Source organism: Leucoraja erinacea, chromosome 12, assembly GCF_028641065.1.
Source record: "Leucoraja erinacea ecotype New England chromosome 12, Leri_hhj_1, whole genome shotgun sequence".
Lineage (NCBI taxonomy): Eukaryota > Metazoa > Chordata > Chondrichthyes > Rajiformes > Rajidae > Leucoraja > Leucoraja erinaceus.
Window position 1 is genome coordinate 21,069,468 of NC_073388.1, and position 18,888 is coordinate 21,088,355.

The 18,888-nt window shown below is 43.4% G+C and overlaps 1 protein-coding gene across 4 annotated transcripts in view; it reads left to right on the forward strand.

Moving 5' to 3' along the window:
* The first annotated feature begins 9,989 nt into the window (after positions 1–9,989).
* LOC129702145 (BCL-6 corepressor-like protein 1) overlaps positions 9,990–18,888 on the forward strand; it is a 177,319-nt gene continuing 168,420 nt past the window's right edge. For all 4 annotated transcript variants that reach the window (XM_055643751.1, XM_055643752.1, XM_055643753.1 and 1 more), the window contains exon 1: positions 9,990–10,314. The gene's annotated coding sequence lies outside the window, so the exon portion shown is untranslated. The remainder of the gene's footprint in view (positions 10,315–18,888) is intronic.

The window sequence follows — 18,888 nt, forward strand, 5'->3', positions numbered from 1 at the left end:
GTATATCATGCAGATTCCCGGGATTTGTGGGAGACCATGCAACAGATAATTACTCCAGCTGAAAATACCAAATTTCTTGTAGCTCTAGGACACACAACTTATGAAGCCTTGGCAAACGTAGTAGTGGATGAAAGTGCAAGAGAAGAGGTTGTTTTAACGGCCCTTGCAAAGACGTTTCAGAAATCAAGCGATTTAAAACGAATTCTGGAAATAAAACCAGAAAAGAGTGAAAGAGCAGACAAATTTTTAGACCATTTTTCAAAATTATATATGGCCCAATAGGTGACTTAGAATATGCGAATGGAGCAAGTTCCCCACAGTATTGTGCTATCTTATTGAATTGTCTCCCCACTAAAGTAGCGGACGCAATTAATAATAATAATAATAATAATAATAATAAATTTTATTAATGGGCGCCTTTCAAGAGTCTCAAGGACACCTTACAAAAATTTAGCAAGTAGAGGAAAAACATATAAGGGGAATTAAATAAATAGTAGAGACATGACTAGTACACAAATTAAAGACAGAATTCAATTCAAAACACAATATGAGGCAATTCATGCACAGATGAAAAGAGAGGGGGACGTTGGGCTAAGGATAGTCAGAGGTGAAGAGATGGGTCTTGAGGCGGGACTGGAAGATGGTGAGGGACACGGAATTGCGGATCAGTTGGGGGAGGGAGTTCCAGAGCCTGGGAGCTGCCCTGGAGAAGGCTCTGGCCCCAAAACTGCGGAGGTTGGACTTGTGGATGGAGAGGAGACCAGCTGATGTGGATCTGAGGGACCGTGAGGGTTGGTAGGGGGAGAGGAGGTCAGTGAGATATGGGGGGGGGGGGGATGGTGGAGGGCTTTGTAGGTGAGGATCAGGATTTTGTAGTTGATCCGGTGGGAGATGGGAAGCCAGTGAAGTTGTTTGAGGACTGGAGTGATGTGATGCCAGGATTTGATGTGGGTGATCAGTCGGGCGGCTGCGTTCTGGACCAGTTGGAGTCGGTTGATGTAGGTTGATGTAGGTTAAGACCGATAACAGGGACTGGTCTGAGAACGGAGCCAGTCAAATGGCCAGAGCTGTGAGGCACTATTGGAAGGAGGGTAAGAAACAGGAAAATTATCCTGTAACTAGAAGAGAAAGTGAAAGTATAGCCAAGAAAGAAGTGCCAAAATCGAACTCTGAACCATGGATCCCCAGAGTACCAGCAAATTACAGATTGGGAAAAATGAAGGTTCCAGATTACTCAGATTATTATTACAATTACACTCCCAATTTAGAACCCATTCCACTGGAACTAAGGAGTAGAATAAAGTGAACCATATTGCCTAATCAATGCTACACTTGTGGGGGAATGGGACATTGGAGTTGAGCCTGTCCAACAAGGGAGTGAGTGAGAGAGAGGGGTCAAAGAAGGGATTTCCAGGATTATGAAGAAATTAGAGATCCTAGAGAATATAGAAATATCCAAGATCCCAGGAATTATGGGAGGTCCTTCAATTCAAGAGACTACTGGGGCCCGAGAGAACAGAGAATGTCAGGAACCAAGAAGTCACACATCGTTCACTCAAGCCAACCCATTTGAGAGGTTGATCATGGCACAAATCAACTCCTACCTCAACAAAAACCTGGACCCACTGCAGTTCGCTTACCGCCACAACAGACCACCTGGACAACAAAAACTCATATGTCAGGCTGTTATTCATTGATTACAGCTCGCCATTTAAATCAATCATCCCCTCCAAGTTGGTTACCAAACTCGCAGAACTGGGTCTATGTGCATCTATCTGCAATTGGATCCTTGACTTCCTCATTCACAGACCAGAGTCTGTTCGTATTGGTGGAAATGTGTCAGCCTCAATAACAATCAGCACGGGAGCACGTCAAGGCTGCGTGCTCAGCCCCCTGCTGTACTCTATACTCATGACTGTGTAACCGGTCATAGTGCGAACTTCATCATCAAGATCGCTGATGACACCACTGTTGTGGATTGTATCACTTATGGTGATGGGTCAGAGTATAGAAGAGAGATCGAGCGATTGTCCATATGGTGCCAGCACAATAACCTGGCCCTCAACACCAACAAAACCAAGGAACTGATTGCAGACTTTGGAAGGAGTTGGATGGGGACCCACAGTCCCATTTATATCAACGGGTCAACCTTGAAGGGGTCAAGAGCTTCAGATTCCTGGGCGTGCACATCTCTGAAGATCTTTCCTGGTCCGAGAACACTGATGCAATTATTAAGAAGGCACAGCAGTGCCTCTACTTCCTGAGAAGATTACGGAGAGTCGATTTGTCAAGGAGGACAGTAGATAGCATGCTGACCGATTGCATCGTGGCTAGGTTCGGCAACTGGAGCGCACTGGAGCGGAAAAGACTACAAAAAGTAGTAAACACTGCCCAGCCCATCATCGGCTCTGACCTCCCTTCCATCGAGGGGATCTGTCACAGTCGCTGCCTCAAAAAGGCTGGGAGTATCATCAAGGACCCACACCATCCTGCCCACACAGTCATCTCCCCGCTACCTTCAGGTAGAAGGTACAGTAGTCTGAAGTCTGCAACGACCAGGTGCAGGAATAGCTACTTCCCCACAGCCATCAGGCTATTAAACTTGGCTCGGACAAAACTGTGAACATTAATAGCCCATTATCTGTTTATTTGCACTTTATCAGTTTATTTATTCATGTGTGTATATGTTTATATAAGGGTATATGGACACACTGATCTGTTCTGTAGTCATGCCTACTATGTTCTGTTGTGCTGAAGCAAAGCAAGAATTTCATTGTCCTATCAGGGACACATGACAATAAACTCTCTTGAATCTTGAATCTTGAATCTTGGATTTTCTTAGTCCTGATTTACCAACCTGTCCAGGAATTGTGGACATGGAGACATGACCCCTACTCTAGAACCCCCTCAAGTAATTTACCAGAATGAAAGAATTGAATGTAGTATCATAGTAAAAACTGAAGGTCACATAAAAGAAAATTGTAAACAATCTTATGACTGCCCAAGAAAACCCATTAGAGCAAAGAACATTGTAAATCAAGGAGTTTGTCACATCTGTACACAATTAGGTCATTGGAGCTAGGAGTGCCCAGCAAGAAGACAGAATATAGCAGAACGGAAGAAAAATCAAGGGGCAATAAAGAAAATACGAAAAGGAACCCAGTAGCTGGTGTCAGAAGGAATGGGAACTAAGGAGAACTGAAATGGCACTAAGGAGAGAAGAAACAAGCTTATTGTGCAGAAGGTACGGGAGTGGGGAAAGGAGTTATTGTACTAACTTGTTACTAAGTTTGTGCCTGCAGGACAGTATAATTGACAACATACTATCTGGGGAGTGAGGTAAAGAATATAGAGACCCCTTGAGAATGGGCAGAAGACAGCTTAGGTAATGTAGCTCCCCAGAAACAGGAACCAACAACAAGGAGGAAAAGGTATTGTCCTGTCCCTTTAAGACAAATCTGGGAAGGCCAACAGATAGCGAATGCTGCTCCTCAGTATCCCTACTCCTTTGAAACTAACATCGAGGAAGAAGAAGAAGAAGATACCTACCTTAGTGCTCAACTTTAATATCATCTAGCTTTGGATACCAGTGAAGGAAAGGAAAGTAACACTATCCAACCTTTCCTAAAGAAACAACACAGACAACCTATGATGACTATTGGGGCGAGCTCCACTTTAAAGAACTGAATTTGAATTTGAAAATGGACATTCCACTGTGGTTCGGGACAAAAACCTCATTTTGTGCCTAAATTTAGTTATAAATAAATTGATTTGAAAAGGGCTTATGGGATATAGTCTTAAAAATTGTTAGCATTCTTCTCTTGTCTCACCCATAGGAAGATAATCGAAGATGGGATGGGACTATCTAGTTGCTATCAAGAAAGGAACAGATCCTAGTGGATATCAGGAATTAAGACATACCATATATAACCATATAACAATTACAGCACGGAAACAGGTCATCTCGACCCTTCTATTCTGTGCTGAACACATAATCTCCCCTAGTCCCATATACCTGCGACAGGCCATAACCATCCACTCCCTCCCCATCCATAAAACTATCCAATTTATTTTTAAATATAAAACGAACCTGCTAGTAAATTACCCTCATAAGGTGGCAGTATAAAATTATGAGGAGACTGAAACCCCCTCTGAAAGTCACTAAGATCTAGAAATTACTCAAGCAAAAATACCAAGGGAGAAGTACCCTATGGGGAGAGCCAAGCAAACATACCAAGAAATCTATTGAATTAGAAGGAGAAATAAAGAAATGGATGTTGATATCAGAGTCAATGTATTTGACCGGTTAAATTGTTTACCGCTTGATAGTAAAGCAGCTTTTATTATCAAGGTGGAAAGAAATTGTCCCTAGATTCGGCATTCTTAATTGGCTTTATGATAAAATTGACACCATATGGAAGTTGATTGATTAAATTTGAACAGCTGGGAATTCCACAGGAATTGGAATTGAATTGTATTATCGGCCACGATGCAGTGGAATGAGAAGGGTGAGATGGACAATGAAATTTAAAATATTAAATTGAAGGCTGAGACTGAATTTGGTTGAATTGAGTTAAATTAAAACAAACATTCTTTATGGTTTGTTTTAAATAAGGGTCACGTCTGTAGGGAAATCTGGACTGAACCCAGCTGAAATTTATATGAGAAACCATCATCAGATATACCTATTATAACATCATGTGAATACGGAGAGAGCTGATTAGTGTTGATCCTAGGATAGTAAAGAGTGTATTATAGAACAGAATAGTAATAGGAGTGCAGTGATAGAGTAGAATATAATAGAGCAGAATAGTGAAATGGAAAAGGGATAGTATCGCAGATTTACAGTGAACAGTGACTGTATGGGAAACCAATAGTACATGAGTGGTAACTTGCTTTGTCCCAAGTTTTTCAGGAATTATAGGTTATAAGCTTGACTATGGAATGGGGTGGAAGAATGGGCAACAACACAGATGGAGGGAATTCATGCCCACAAAAACTCGAGAGGTGAAGACTCATCAGACGGAAATTGTGAAGTTACGCCCACGTAAACCTGGGAAGCTTGACAAGATTCTGGGAAGAAACATCATCATGTTGTTGTTAATAGATGGACACACATATGTATATCTGGTTATCTGATTATCTGATTATTTGGTTATCATAGATGATGGTTTATCGTATAGGATAAAAAGAAGGAATGCTAATTCTGGCCAAATTGGAGAGGCCAGGACACTAAAATTGAGTAAAGGCTTCTGGGCTGCTAGGCCATTTGGTCAATTTAAATGTGTCTTCTGCAGAAATAGGACAAGCTGCAGAATAGTGCCAGTTTGTCTAGAGCCTAGATAAGAGCTTCAGGAACAGAATGAAACATCTGCAGATCCTGACAATTAGGTGCAAATTGCATGGAATGGATTGGATGAATGTAAACCAGACATACACATTGTACATATTGTTGCAAAGCTTTACTTTGCTGGATGTTGATTGGATCAAGTATTGAGCCTTGTCTGGTTTTCTTGAACATCAGAGCACATGTTGTGATGTTTGCTTCCCTTTCAGAAGCTCCGTTTGAATACAATGTATTAGTCACTGTATTATTGGGTTGGGGAAATGTCTATCATATACTGTGTTAATGGATATCTGTTATTGGACTGTATGGAGACCATCCCAATGTGGTTCGGCCCCTCAAGGTTCGGGGACCTATAAAAGGCTGCTCCCACGAGGTCATGTGTTGATCTTCTGGGGGAACGCTGAGGACTGTGTGACCTTCTGGAGTGTCTCTGCTTGAACGAGGCTAAAGAGGGCTTGGCCAGGTAGATATGAGGATTGAACCCGCGGTGGTTAGGTATAGTAGTGGGAACTGTAATTGTGTTTTATCAAAATAAAGATTAGTTTCGTAAGTGCTTGACTCAGTGATTTTTGACTGAAACTAGACTGGGGGGGAAACTGAAAATGAGCTATTTACACTATGACGTGAGTCAATGCTTCTCATTAAATGTATGAGGAAGAAAAACTGATGTAATGCGGATATCATGTAAATCTCGTAACAAGTGGGATGATACATCCTGAGAAAATATTGATATGTGAATATTATATATTTTAACTAGATTTGTGATTTCAGAAGAGGAAAAGAGAGGGAAAAAGGCACAAATCATCTCTCACACCAGAGGAATTGTTCATGAACTTTATGCAGCAGACTTGTGTGACCAGCACCATATATACCTACAGGATCTATGTCTAGGTCCTGTTCCTTTGATTGCTTTATTTACTTCTTCATAGTAAATTGAAATATTCCATGACAGTACTTTATTAAATTAACAAGCATATTGTAATGTACAAATACAGATTCAAAAAGGGTTAACTTTTTGATGAATTAACAATAAGATTCTTTTCAAGGCACAGAATTATTTGGGAGAAAGGAAACCACAACAAATCCTAATTTTGACAATTGCTTCCAGCCACGTTTTAAAATTAATGTAAGAGAAGGATTTAACAATCTGACTTTTGATTGCCTCTTCTGCGAATGACGTTCATATTCTGAGAACAACAAACAGATTGTATGTGTTTACTTCAGTGAATTTATGATGGAGAAACATTGAGGTTTGCAATAAACTCAAATTAATTAGTCAAATATCGCTACTTAAATAAAAAATTCAATATTGCTTTTCAATTAACATTAAATCACTGCTACTTTCCCAGGATGTTTGCCTTGTTCACGATCAGTAACTTTTGTTCTTCTTATTGTTTTTATTAAGATTTTGACCAAAACTTGTTTCCACACCACCACTCCTTCTATTGCGTTCATTTTTGATTTATTCCATGTGGCTGCCAACTATGATTAAATTTCTTGAATGTGCAAGATCCATACATTAGCACATGCTCTAGACTTCTCTCTCCAAAAGCACAATTTACTTCCCGTCAAAATTGTCCTGGTCCACGATTCTACTTCACCCTTCGTCACATTCGTTGCTTTAAGAAACATATATTTTTTCTTCCTTTCAGGCATCAAAAAGTAGAAACTTCAACATTTCCTGAATTCTAAAAATTCATCCTGGTAATTTTCCCCTTCATTTTTCCCTGACCCCATCCACCTCCCTTCCATCCTTGCTGGGTTTTCACTGTCCCTCCCTCCTCATTCCTCCTCAAAAGTGGCTTCAACTTCTTCCTCTACATCCCTTTCTATTTAATTCCATGTCCACATAATATTTACAGTAGGTCTTCTCCTGGCACATTTGCTTCCATACCAGACCTTTGGCTTCACCACAGACTGCATTCTTTCTTCCATCTTTACAATTTCCAAACTACCAGGATCTCTCCCACTAAGTTGTTCATTTTCCTATTGGATGAAATGGCAATAGGAAAAATTGTAATTTCATCCTATTTTTGTCCCACAAAACTTATTTAGTTCAGTTTAGAGATACAGTGTGGAAACAGGCCCTTTGGCCCACCCAGTCTGCACCAACCAGCAATTACCTGTGCACTAGTTATATTCTACACACTGGGGCCAATTTACAGAAGTCTATTAATCTACAGACCCACACGTATTTGGAATGTGGGAGGAATCCAGAGCACCCGGAGGAAACACACGCTGTCACAGGGAGAACATACAAACTCTGTACAGACAGCACCCCTAGTCAGGATCGAACCTGGGTCTTTGGTACTATAAGGCAGGAACTGCTGTGCTACGGCTTTCTCCACTTCTCCATTCACTTACATAGAAACATAGAAATTAGGTGCAGGAGAAGGCCATTCGGCCCTTCGAGCCTGCACCGCCATTCGATATGATCATGCTGATCATCCAACTCAGTACCTGCCTTCTCTCCATACCCCCTGATCCCTTTAGCCACAAGGGCCACATCTAACTCTCTCTTAAATATAGCCAATGAATTGGCCTCAACTACCTTCTGTGGCAGAGAATTCCAGAGATTCACCACTCTCTGTGTGAAAAATGTTTTTCTCATCTTGGTCCTAAAAGACTTCCCCCTTATCCTTAAACTGTGACCCCTTGTTCTGGACTTCCCCAACATCGGGAACAATCTTCCTGCATCTAGCCTGTGCAACCCCTTAAGATTTTTGTAAGTTTCTATAAGATCCCCCCTCAATCTTCTAAATTCTAGCAAGTACAAGCCAAGTCTATCCAGTCTTTCTTCATATGAAAGTCCTGTCATCCCAGGAATCAGTCTGGTGAACTTTCTCTGTACTCCCTCTATGGCAAGAATGTCTTTCCTCAGATTAGGAGACCAAAACTGCACGCAATACTCCAGGTGTGGTCTCACCAAGACCCTGTACAACTGCAGTAGAACCTCCCTGCTCCTATGCTCAAATTCTTTTGCTACCACTTACATTTGGGAAACTTATGCTGTCCTCTGCCACTTTCATAATTTCCGATTTCATAATCCCAAATGGCTCTCTTTTTTTAACAAGGACATCCAATTCCTCTGCACGTCCATCCCAAGGCAGGTTGGCCCAACGGCCCATTGTCTTGTCTTTGTGTCAAAGCCCAATTAGTTCCCTTCATGACCTCACATTTTTGCCTTGCTGAACCCATTCTCCCATTGAACATCTTCTCTGTTACCTTCACCCACTTCCTCCAGATCAAAAGGTGCAGCTTTGGGAATTTGCACGAGTCCAAGCAGTGCCTTTTTCCTTTGAGGGATATGTGGAACAGTCCTCATTTCAATCATTCTCAGGTTATCTGCCTAATCTTTATTTCCAGTTCATTAATGACCATATTGGTGTTGTTTTCTGCTTTCTTCAGAACTCAAACATTTCATCAACTTTGCTGCTAAATTCTACCTCGCAGTCAATTAATTCAACTTTTTCAGATTGTTGTGACTTTAAATGAGCCAGACAGAGAGTGGAGCTGTAGATATAAAACACATTTATTCATCACAACAAGCAGGCATGCTGGAAGAATTGTTCATGAATCCCTCTAAATTCAAATACATGGTGGTTTTATTCTCTTTAAACACAATGATAACAATAGGTGATTAAATACAATTTTCAATAGTTAGTTACTTTGTTCACCAATATTTTTGGTGTGGACAAATGACTAGGTTTACATATTTTTAATGGGAGCACATCTCAACTCACAAGAATACTTTTGTATATTCAAACATATTTGTTGAGAATCACTCAAAACAGCTTTTCCTATTCATATTGGTCTATTTTGATGAAAAATCATCAGCCTATAAAGTTATCTGCATTTTCTCTCCCCATATATGCTGCCCAACTTGTTGAGACATCCAACATGTAACGTTTTTCTTTCATCACCCCACCTGTCTCTGCTATCCAGTTTTGGACTGAAGTAAAAAACGCAACGCATAAATTGAGGTAAAAGTAATGAGGTTATGAAGATGGGAGGCCACAGAGATGCAGAGGAAACCCCCATAAAGAGGGCTTCAAACTTCTGAATAGCCTCCAAAAGCGTGAGGCCACGCATATGTGCTTTTTCCTTTCCAACATTTTCTGATGGTAAAGGCATGCTAGTTATTTGAAGAATCGTTCTGACATTAGGAAGTCTAAAACAACATCATTGTTTTAACGATAAGACACTATAATAGGACAATTCAGGTAGTTGTATTCAGCTAATATGCAAGCCAACACCTTCATAACTGAACGATATGAATTGTGTTTGAGAGGGTGGGTATATGGGCAGTGGAAAGCCCGATGTAGTTGCGTACAATGTTACCTGCTCCCTGGTGTCCAGCAGCTGTTACATCCTTGTCCTTTGCTCGCTACTCCAGAGAACGTGAACAGTCACTAAGCGACTCCACGAGTTGTATTTTTTAAATCTAAACCCCCCCCCCCCCCAACATCCAGTGTTGGTCAGTAGAGAGGGCAGTGGATAAACTACTGACATAAAGATGCAACTACACCAAAATGCAGCAGCGGGAATGCTATTAGGTGGAAGTTATTTAGCAATAAAGGAAACTCTCGAAGTGCCATCGAGACCCGGGAAGATGGTTTGCACCGGACTAGCGAGTTTTCTAGCTGTGCCCCTGCAAATAAAGTAGTTGCGGCGGCGCTAGGACCCTGGGGACGCGACTGCAGTGAGGAGTGGTGGAAATGTGCGCAGCAGACAGCGATATGGAGCGAAAGTAAACTCATTCCTCGCTTCACACAACACTATATACATAGAAAAAATACACGTCGATTATATCAGCCCGAGCTCGGTGCTCTTGCACCGTCGGGACCGCACTTTCACAAGCTCCGGGGCCCGCATTCGGAGCTGAGCTGAGCTGAGCTGATCTGGATCGGAGCTGGACCTGGACCGAGAAAGCAGCAGCAGCAGCGGCAGCTCGGGATCACATTCAGGTATTTTCATTATGATAAAGAGGCCGGACTCGGCGGGGCTGAGCAGTGCGTGTGGCGAGGATCCGAGATGCACTATCTACCCCATGTCCTTTAACAAAAGGAGACGTCTCGCTTCGCTTCTCTCCGCTCCGGGGGCGATCTCGCCAATTTCATGTCAGTCCCGCTGGCATTTTGCTTGTCTCTCTCTCTTTCAATGTTTTATTTTGCAAACGTTTTTTAACAGAGGGGATGATTGCAAAACGCCAGACGAGTAAAAACCGTGCAAAGGATTCGACAAACAGAAAATAAAGCATCAGGCCAGGTTATTTTGAAACACAAGTTTAAAGCAAGACATTTAAAAGGGTAAATACCCAACTTCCGGGAAGGCAACTTATTCACATACTGTGCGCAGCTCTTATTTATTAACAAACAATGAAGGTTTCAAACACGGGTGGAGATCGAGTTAGTTTGTAGCCAGGCCATTGTGCAGCTTCATTTGGGGTTTAATTAGGGTTTGCACTTGCAAGGACAAGAGCAGACGGAGCGATGCCAAACACTGCCGGACTCGGGGGTTGTCTAAACATTGTCAGGTTCAGGAGCTGCTGCCTGTGAGACTGGGGTGGGGGCAGAAACCCACTCTGGAGCCCAGAGTCTACCCCCCTGCTCCTCGGCCCTTGAGGATGTTTCCAGGGACCTCGAAACGGCCATAAATGTTTCACCAGCGGAGAAATGGAGAAAGCAGCAACCGACAGTCACCGGTGCCATTCTGCAATTTGGGAAATGCAAACAAAATGACCCCCGACTCCAGCAGGGATTCACGTGTGCATTTTCTATTCTGTAATGTGCAAACTAGAAGACGACGGAGTGTTTGCAAAGATTTTATTTTAGGGATTTGGGGGGTGGGGGTGGTTCCTGGTCCCCTAAGCGATGGTTTGTACAAAGTCCATCCGCGGTGACCCTCGACCGACAATAGTGTCTGTGTGGAAGGAGGATGTGACGGACGACTGCTTGTTATTCCGCACCGAGGGGTGCACAACACAAACACAACATGTGCAAGGGGCGGGGGCTTGGCTTTATACTCGTGTATCTCCGATCTTCGCGGCGTATCTCAATACTGCACAGCGGGAATTGTAGTTAAATTAGTAACCCCCTCCCTCCCTCCCTCCACCCCTCATTCCCTTCCTCTCCTCCTCCCGTTCCTGCGGAACCCAATCGTGTCCGGACAACAAGCCGTTTACAATGATAGTTAAATGCCGTGAGCTGCCGGGCCTTGTTGCACAAGCAACTTGTGTTCGTTCCCGAGAAAGTTTTCAACTCGGATTAAGTCCCGTTTCGGCGTCTGCTCGAACGATCACGTTTTAAGGTTATGATGAAAGATTAGATTTCAAAGATTACTCGGCGCAAGGGAGAGGGAGGCAATTGAGGGACAGGACTCGGGTGATTCATCCCGCTGCTGGTTCATGAGAACAGGGCGCGGCCTCACAGCCGAGACCCCACCCTGTGCCCTCTTAACATTGCGTGGCCTGTTGGGCCGGCTGTACAATTACATTCAACATATGAAGCTGTTCTTCCCGGCGGCTTTGTCGGGCTGGTGGAGCGAATATTATAGTGGCATGTATTGCCCGACCCAAGCACGAACCTGCATACAATAAATCACACGAACACACAGCACCCAAACAGGTCATTATGGCCCACCTCATCCACGCCAACCGCGATGCCTGTCTTTGCTAATCCCATCTACAAAGTAAATCCAGCACAAGAATATGTCCTTCGGCCCACAAAGTCTTGCCAAACATGATGCCAAGTAAAATAATCTCGTCTGCGTGCACCTGATCCATATTTCTCAATTTCCTGCATATTCATGTGCCTGTATAAAAGCCTCTTAGTAGCCCCTATCATATCTGCCCAGGCACTTGCCTCGATGCCGTGTTCTCTGAAAGTAAGCACTCCAAATACCTGTGTAAAAAAAACTGACCCAAAAGCTCTGCTCTCTAGTCTTTGACATTTCCACCCTGTGAAAAAGGTTATGACATTCTACCCAATGTTGCCTCTCATAATGTTATATAGTTATCCTGGGCTCTCCAGTCTTCCTTGGTGTTCTAGTGAAAACAGCCAAGTTTGTCCAACTTCTCCTTGTAGTTAATAGCCCCTAATTCAGGAAGCATTCTGGTAAAAATGTTGCTAGTTCACAAATTATAGTAGAATTAGGCCATTCAGCCCATCGAGTCTACTCCGCCATTCAATCATGGCAGATCGCTACCCCTAATCCAATTTACTTGCCTTCTTCCCAACCCTTGACACCCATTCTATATTCTGTAATAGTCTGTATTTCTTACTCCGATCCAAGGACCTGTCCAAATGTCTATTTCAACAGCTCCACTACCTCGGGCAGCTCATTCCAAATATTGTGTGAAAAATGTAACCCCTCAGATCTCCTTCAACTTTCTCCCCTCATACTTTAAACATGTGCCTTCGGGTTCTAGACTCCACTGTACAGGCAGCATGAATTTTGGCTATACAGGTCATTATGACCCACCTCTTGCATCTATTTTCTATGTTTCTACCTCATCTACGCCAACCGTGATGCCTGTCTTTTGGGTCAGAGTGACAAAGTTTAAAGGAGATGTGTCGGGCAATACATGCCACTATATCAGAGCATTGGCCTCCCCACCTCCAATCATTTTAGAAAGGTCACCCTGCAGCCTACTACATACCAGCGAGATTAAACCCAGCCTCTATAACCTCATGCATCCATTCCAGGCAACATCCTGTGGACCTCTTCTGCGTTTTCCCTATTGCCATCACACCCCTCCTGTAATGTGGAGACCAAAACAATATCCTGGGATAGTCCAACCAGTGATTTGTATAACAGTCTGACATCCCAACACTTTTCCTCAATATCTTGTCCGATGATGGTAAGCATTCCAAATGCCCTTTTCACCACTTTCAGGGAGCTATGGACTTGAGCCTGAAAGTCCTCTGTACTTCAACACTCCTAATTTTCTCCAGAGATGCTGCCTGACTCGCTGTGTTACTCCGGCATTTTGTGTCTACTACACCTAATTTCTTTGCCGTTTACTCTGCATGTCCTAACAGAATTTGACTTTACATAGTTCATTATCTCACACTTGTCTGGATTAAATTCTATCTGCCATCTCTCCGCCCAACTTCGCAACTGATGTATGTTTCTCTCTGTACTTTCAAAACCTCTGTTTTCTGCCTCTCTACCAATGTTGTGTTCTTTACAAACTAACTAATTATATCACCTTCATTCTCATCCAAGTCATTTATATCTATTGCCGAGAACAAAATTCCCAGCACTGATCTTGATGGGTACACCACTAATTTAGTTTGGAGATACTGAGCGGAAACAGGCCTTTTGCCCACCGAGTCCGCACCGACCAGCGACCCCCGCACACTAGGGACAATTTACACTCATACTAAGTAAACAAATCCAAGCCAATTAACCTACAAACCTGTACGTCTTTGGTCTCGGAGATCTCGGTGAAAACCTAACAGTCATGTGGAGAATGTAGAAACTCTGTATGGATAGCACCCGAAGTCAGGATCGAACCTGGCTCTCTGGCGCTGTAAGGCAGCAACTCTGCTGCTGCACCAACTACATAAGTGGTGGGGACGTTTTTGGAGAAGATTCCAATGTTCAGGATCAGACTCTTCTCCAGGATCAAACTTGGAAAGGCAGGGACTGATTAGAAGCAGTCAGCATGGTTTTGTGCAATTGAGGTAATGTCTCAGAAATCTGATTTTTGTGGAGGTAAAAAAAGAGATTAACGAAGACAGGATGGTGGATGTCATCTATACAGACTTTAGTAAAGCTTTTGACAAAGTTATGCATGGTAGGCTGCCTTAGTTAGAGATTTTCAGGTGCTGTTACCGTCTGCCTCCCATTGCCCAGCCAGTTTTGGATCCAGTTCACCAACATGCCTAAGGTCCCTTGTGCATTTACCATCCGGACCAGCCTACCATGCATTTGCGGAAGGACATTCTTGCTATTGATGGAGTGCAGCGTAGGTTTACAAGGCTAATTCCCGGGATGGTGGGACTGTCATATGCTGAGAGAATGGAGTGGCTGGGCTTGTACAGTCTGGAGTTCAGAAGGATGAGAGGAGATCCTATTGAAACATATAAGATTGTTCAGGGTTTGGACACACTAGAGGCAGGAAACATGTTCCCAATGTTGGGGGAGTCCAGGACCAGGGACCACAGTTTCAGAATAAGGGGTAAGCCATTTAGAACGGAGACGAGGAAACACTTTTTTTCACAGAGAGTTGTGAGTCTGTGGAATTCTCTGCCTCAGAGGGTGGTGGAGGCAGGTTCTCTGGATACTTTCAAGAGAGAGCTAGATAGGGCTCTTAAAGATAGCGGAGTCGGGGGATATGGGGAGAAGGCAGGAACGGGGTACTGATTGGGGATGATCAGCCATGATCACATTGAATGGCGGTGCTGGCTCGAAGGGTCGTGTGGCCTACTCCCGCACCTATTGTCTATTGTCTATTGAAGCCTCTGCCAGAGCCCCAGCTCCTCTCTTGCTTCCCTTAGCATTGTAGGATAAATCCTGTCTGGCCCAAGGGACTAGTTCCCTGAATAAACTCTAATATTTCCAGCACTTTCTCCATTCTGACAGATTTAGTTTTGAGATGCAGCATGGAAACATGTCCTTCAGCCCACTGTCCATGCTGACCATTGATCATCCATTCACACTAGATCTATGTCATCCCACTATCCGCATCTACTCCCTACGCACTATGGGAGATTTATAGAGGTCAATTAACTTACAAACCCTCAGTGTTTGGAATGTGGGAGGAAACCGGAGCACCCAGAGGAAACCCACTTGGTCACAGGAAGAAAGTGCTACCTCCACACAGACATCCCCCGGGTCAGGATCGAACCTGGGTCTCTGGCATTGTGAGGCAGCAGCTCTACCAGCTGCACCGCCATGCTCCAAAGCATCACTGTATCCCACGCTTACCTCTTCAGCCTGCACATTCATCTCCCTGCTGAATATCAATGAGAAATATTAATTTAGGACCAATCATGTCCTTTCGCTTCATGCTTGGATTACACCTCTGGTCCATGAGAGGACCTATTCCTTCCTTTCCTGCCTGTTGCTTCTGGTATGCTTCTAAAGATTTTAAGATTCTCCTTAATCCTACTTGGCAAGGAAATCTCTTGGCCTCTTAATGCCCTCCTAATTTATCTCTTAAATGTTCTCCTTTATCCCCTGTGAACCTCAGTGACTTATTTGTTAACGATTGTCGATACAGGTGACCTTGCATTATGGAGACAGGGGTTGTGTTCCATGAAAACATCCAAATTGTAATTTTCCATAACATGAACCAGTGTCATCTGCACAAGCATTAAGTTATGAGAGATTCGCCCCCCCCCTGCCCTTCAAGAATATGGAACAATACACCACAGGAACCGGCTCTTCAGCTCACAATGTTTGTGTTGAACATGATGACAAAATCAACTCATATCTGCCTGAAGATAATCCATATCCCTCCATTACATGCATATCTACTGTATAACTTAAAATCTCCTAAATGCCACTTCCACCACCTCCACCACCACACTTGTTAGCCCGTTCCAGGCACTCACCGCCATCTGCCTAAAGATTTGCCCTGCACATCTTTAAACTTTGCCTCTCTCACCTTATAGTCAAGTCAAGTCAAGTATCCTTTATTGTCATTCAAACTGTCTCCAGTTTGAACAAAATTACGTACCCTGCAGTCATAACAAAAAAAAATTAAACATCAGAACACACAATGAACACAGTTTAACATCCATCACAGTGAGTCTACCAGACACCTCCTCACTGTAAGGCAAAAGTCCTTGTCTCTCCTTCCTTGTTCTCCCTCTGCGTTGAGGCGATCCAGGCTTTCGATGTTGGGGCCCCCGCCATGTGATGGCAAGTCCGGGCTGGTTCAAACTCCACGGCCCGGGGCAGACGAAGCTGCCACCCTCCAGTGCAGTGGACGAAGCTGTTGTTGCGGGATTCCGGAGAATTGGTCACCAGCCTGGGACCTGCGAGCTCCCGATGTTGTCGTCCACTGGGCCCGCGGCCGAAGGCTCCGAAGTCGGGCCGTCGCTGCAGCGCCACCACAGCTATTCCCTCTAGTATTTGATTTATCCATCCTGGGAAAACGGCTCTGACTACCCTATCGATGCCTCTCACAAATTTTATATATTTCCATCCTCGACCTCCAGCATTCCAGGGAAAACAATTCAAGTCTGTCCAACCTCCCTGTGGCTGATACCCCTTAACTCGGGCATCATTCCAATAAACCTCCTTTGCACCCTCTCCAAGGTCATCACATGCTTCCTGTAAAGGGGCAACCAGAAGTGTATGCAAAATTCCAAATGCAACCTAACAAGTCCTACAAAACTGCCTCTTGACTTCCTGTCTTATATTCAATGCCTTGACCAATGAAGGCAATCATACCATGACTTTTCTTTATAACTATCTACTTGTGTTGCCACTTTCAGGGATTTATGAACATGGACCACAAGATCCCTCTGTACATCAGTGCTATTCAGGGTCTATCCGTTAATTGTATATTTTCCCCTTACATTCAACCTCTTAATGTGCAACCCTCATATTTGTTAATATTAAACTCCATCTGCCATTTTGCCACTCATTTCTCTAGTTGATCTGTATCCCACATTGACAGCCTTCCTCGCAGACTGTGACCCCCCAACAATCTTGCTGTCATCTACAAACTTACTAACCAACCCATCTATGTTTAGACCCAAGTAATTTTTTATAAAACACACAACAGAGATTTTGGAACGGATCCCTGTGGAAATCCACTGGTCACAGACCTCCAGCCTGAATATTGGCCTTCCGCCACAACCCTCTGTCTTCCATCAGAAAGGCACTTTCAAATACATTCTTAAAATCCATTAGACAACATCCTCTAAACCTGCCCCCCCATCATCAATCAGCTGTGATACCTCCTCAGAAAACTCAATATAGTTAGGAAGACATAAGTTATCCATCGTCACCACAAAAAGCTTACTCATGATCTCTCTGTTCTGCAAATACCAACTGATTTCCAGGCATGCTTTCATCTCCAAGATGAACGAGCTGTTGCAGCCCAAGCCTATGCTAACTTTTCTAGAATACCATCATTGAACCAGACCAATCACCAATTTCACTTGAAATTGAACATCCGTTATGGACTCCGCCCTTCCTAAGGTGATCTGTTGCCAGCCCTGTTTGTTCTGGCCTTTTCTATCTTTCATTCTGCTGAAGGGTTCTGACCCAAAACGTTACCTATTTTCTCCAGAGATGCTGGCTGACCTGCTGAGTTACTCCAGCATTTTTGTGTCTACGTTCAGTATAAACCAGCATCTGCAGTTCCTTCCGACACAATTGCTTTACCAGCTGTCTTATTGCTAAAGTGTTCTCATCAAAGTGCAAATTACATCCTAACTGGGCAGGGTAAAGATATATCGTTTCTCCTTGACCTTCTCAACCAATTTGCTGCCTTCGGTTAAAAATGACCGCATCATCCTCATCCAACCCTTTTGTTCTCTATTGTCTAATTGGGACTTGTCTAAGTACAGTTCCCATGTTTCATTCTTATCTCCAGATCGGTGGCCTCCTTTCACACCCTGGACTGTTATTTCTGATTGATTCCAAGAGGTTATCCTGGGCTCTGCATGCTATCAGTTATTAACACAATTTAAAAGGAGCGTCAATATCCAAAAGTGTGTGAAAGAAATCCATCTCTCTCGACCTGTCCACTATCTCCAATATTTCAGACTGCTTGTCCGATGATTAATGCTGGATGTATAGAAAATGCCTCCAACACAAGCTCTGTTGCCACTCGCCTGACTCCCACTCTCTGTAATGTTCAGCCTCAGGCTGTTACCAATCCTAGTGTCATTCAGGCGGAGAATATGAGTGGTCTTGTTGCATCTTTACAACTGATCAGCAGTTTTGTTGTCACCTCTACTCATGCACAATTTTTTAAATAGCAAAATTTTAGTTCATATTTTCAATTGTCAGCCGCCTGGTTAGGAAGAAGACTATAAGACTACCATTGCCTGGGTTACTAAGCAATAACATTTCCACTTAACAACACAATCCCATGCCTTGTACCACCTGAGGTGACCGCACCACACCATTTGATAGCAGTGTGAACCTGTCGTATGTGATATTCTGATTGTGAGCAGAAAGACGGATGTTGTGCATGAGCTGGATCTGGCATTTATAATTGAGAGAACTGTGTTTGGTGCATGGAAAATAAGTTATTATTTGATCACAATCAGTTTGCGTATAGGCTTTGGAAGACGCATAAAGCTCTAGGTCAGCATTATAGAAGCAAGGAACTAGTTTACAAAAGAAGAACACAAAGTGTTTAAGTAATTCAGCAGGTCAGGCAGCACCCCTTGACAACATTGATAGATTACGTTTTGGGTTGAGTGTGAAGAAAGGTCCCAATCCGAAACGCCACCTATCCATGCTCGGCAGGGATGCTACCTGACCCACTGAGTTACTCCAGTACTTTGTGTCTTTCTCTGGGTCCATTGCTGAATGCAGAGCATTTTAGTAGCATGGCAAGCTAT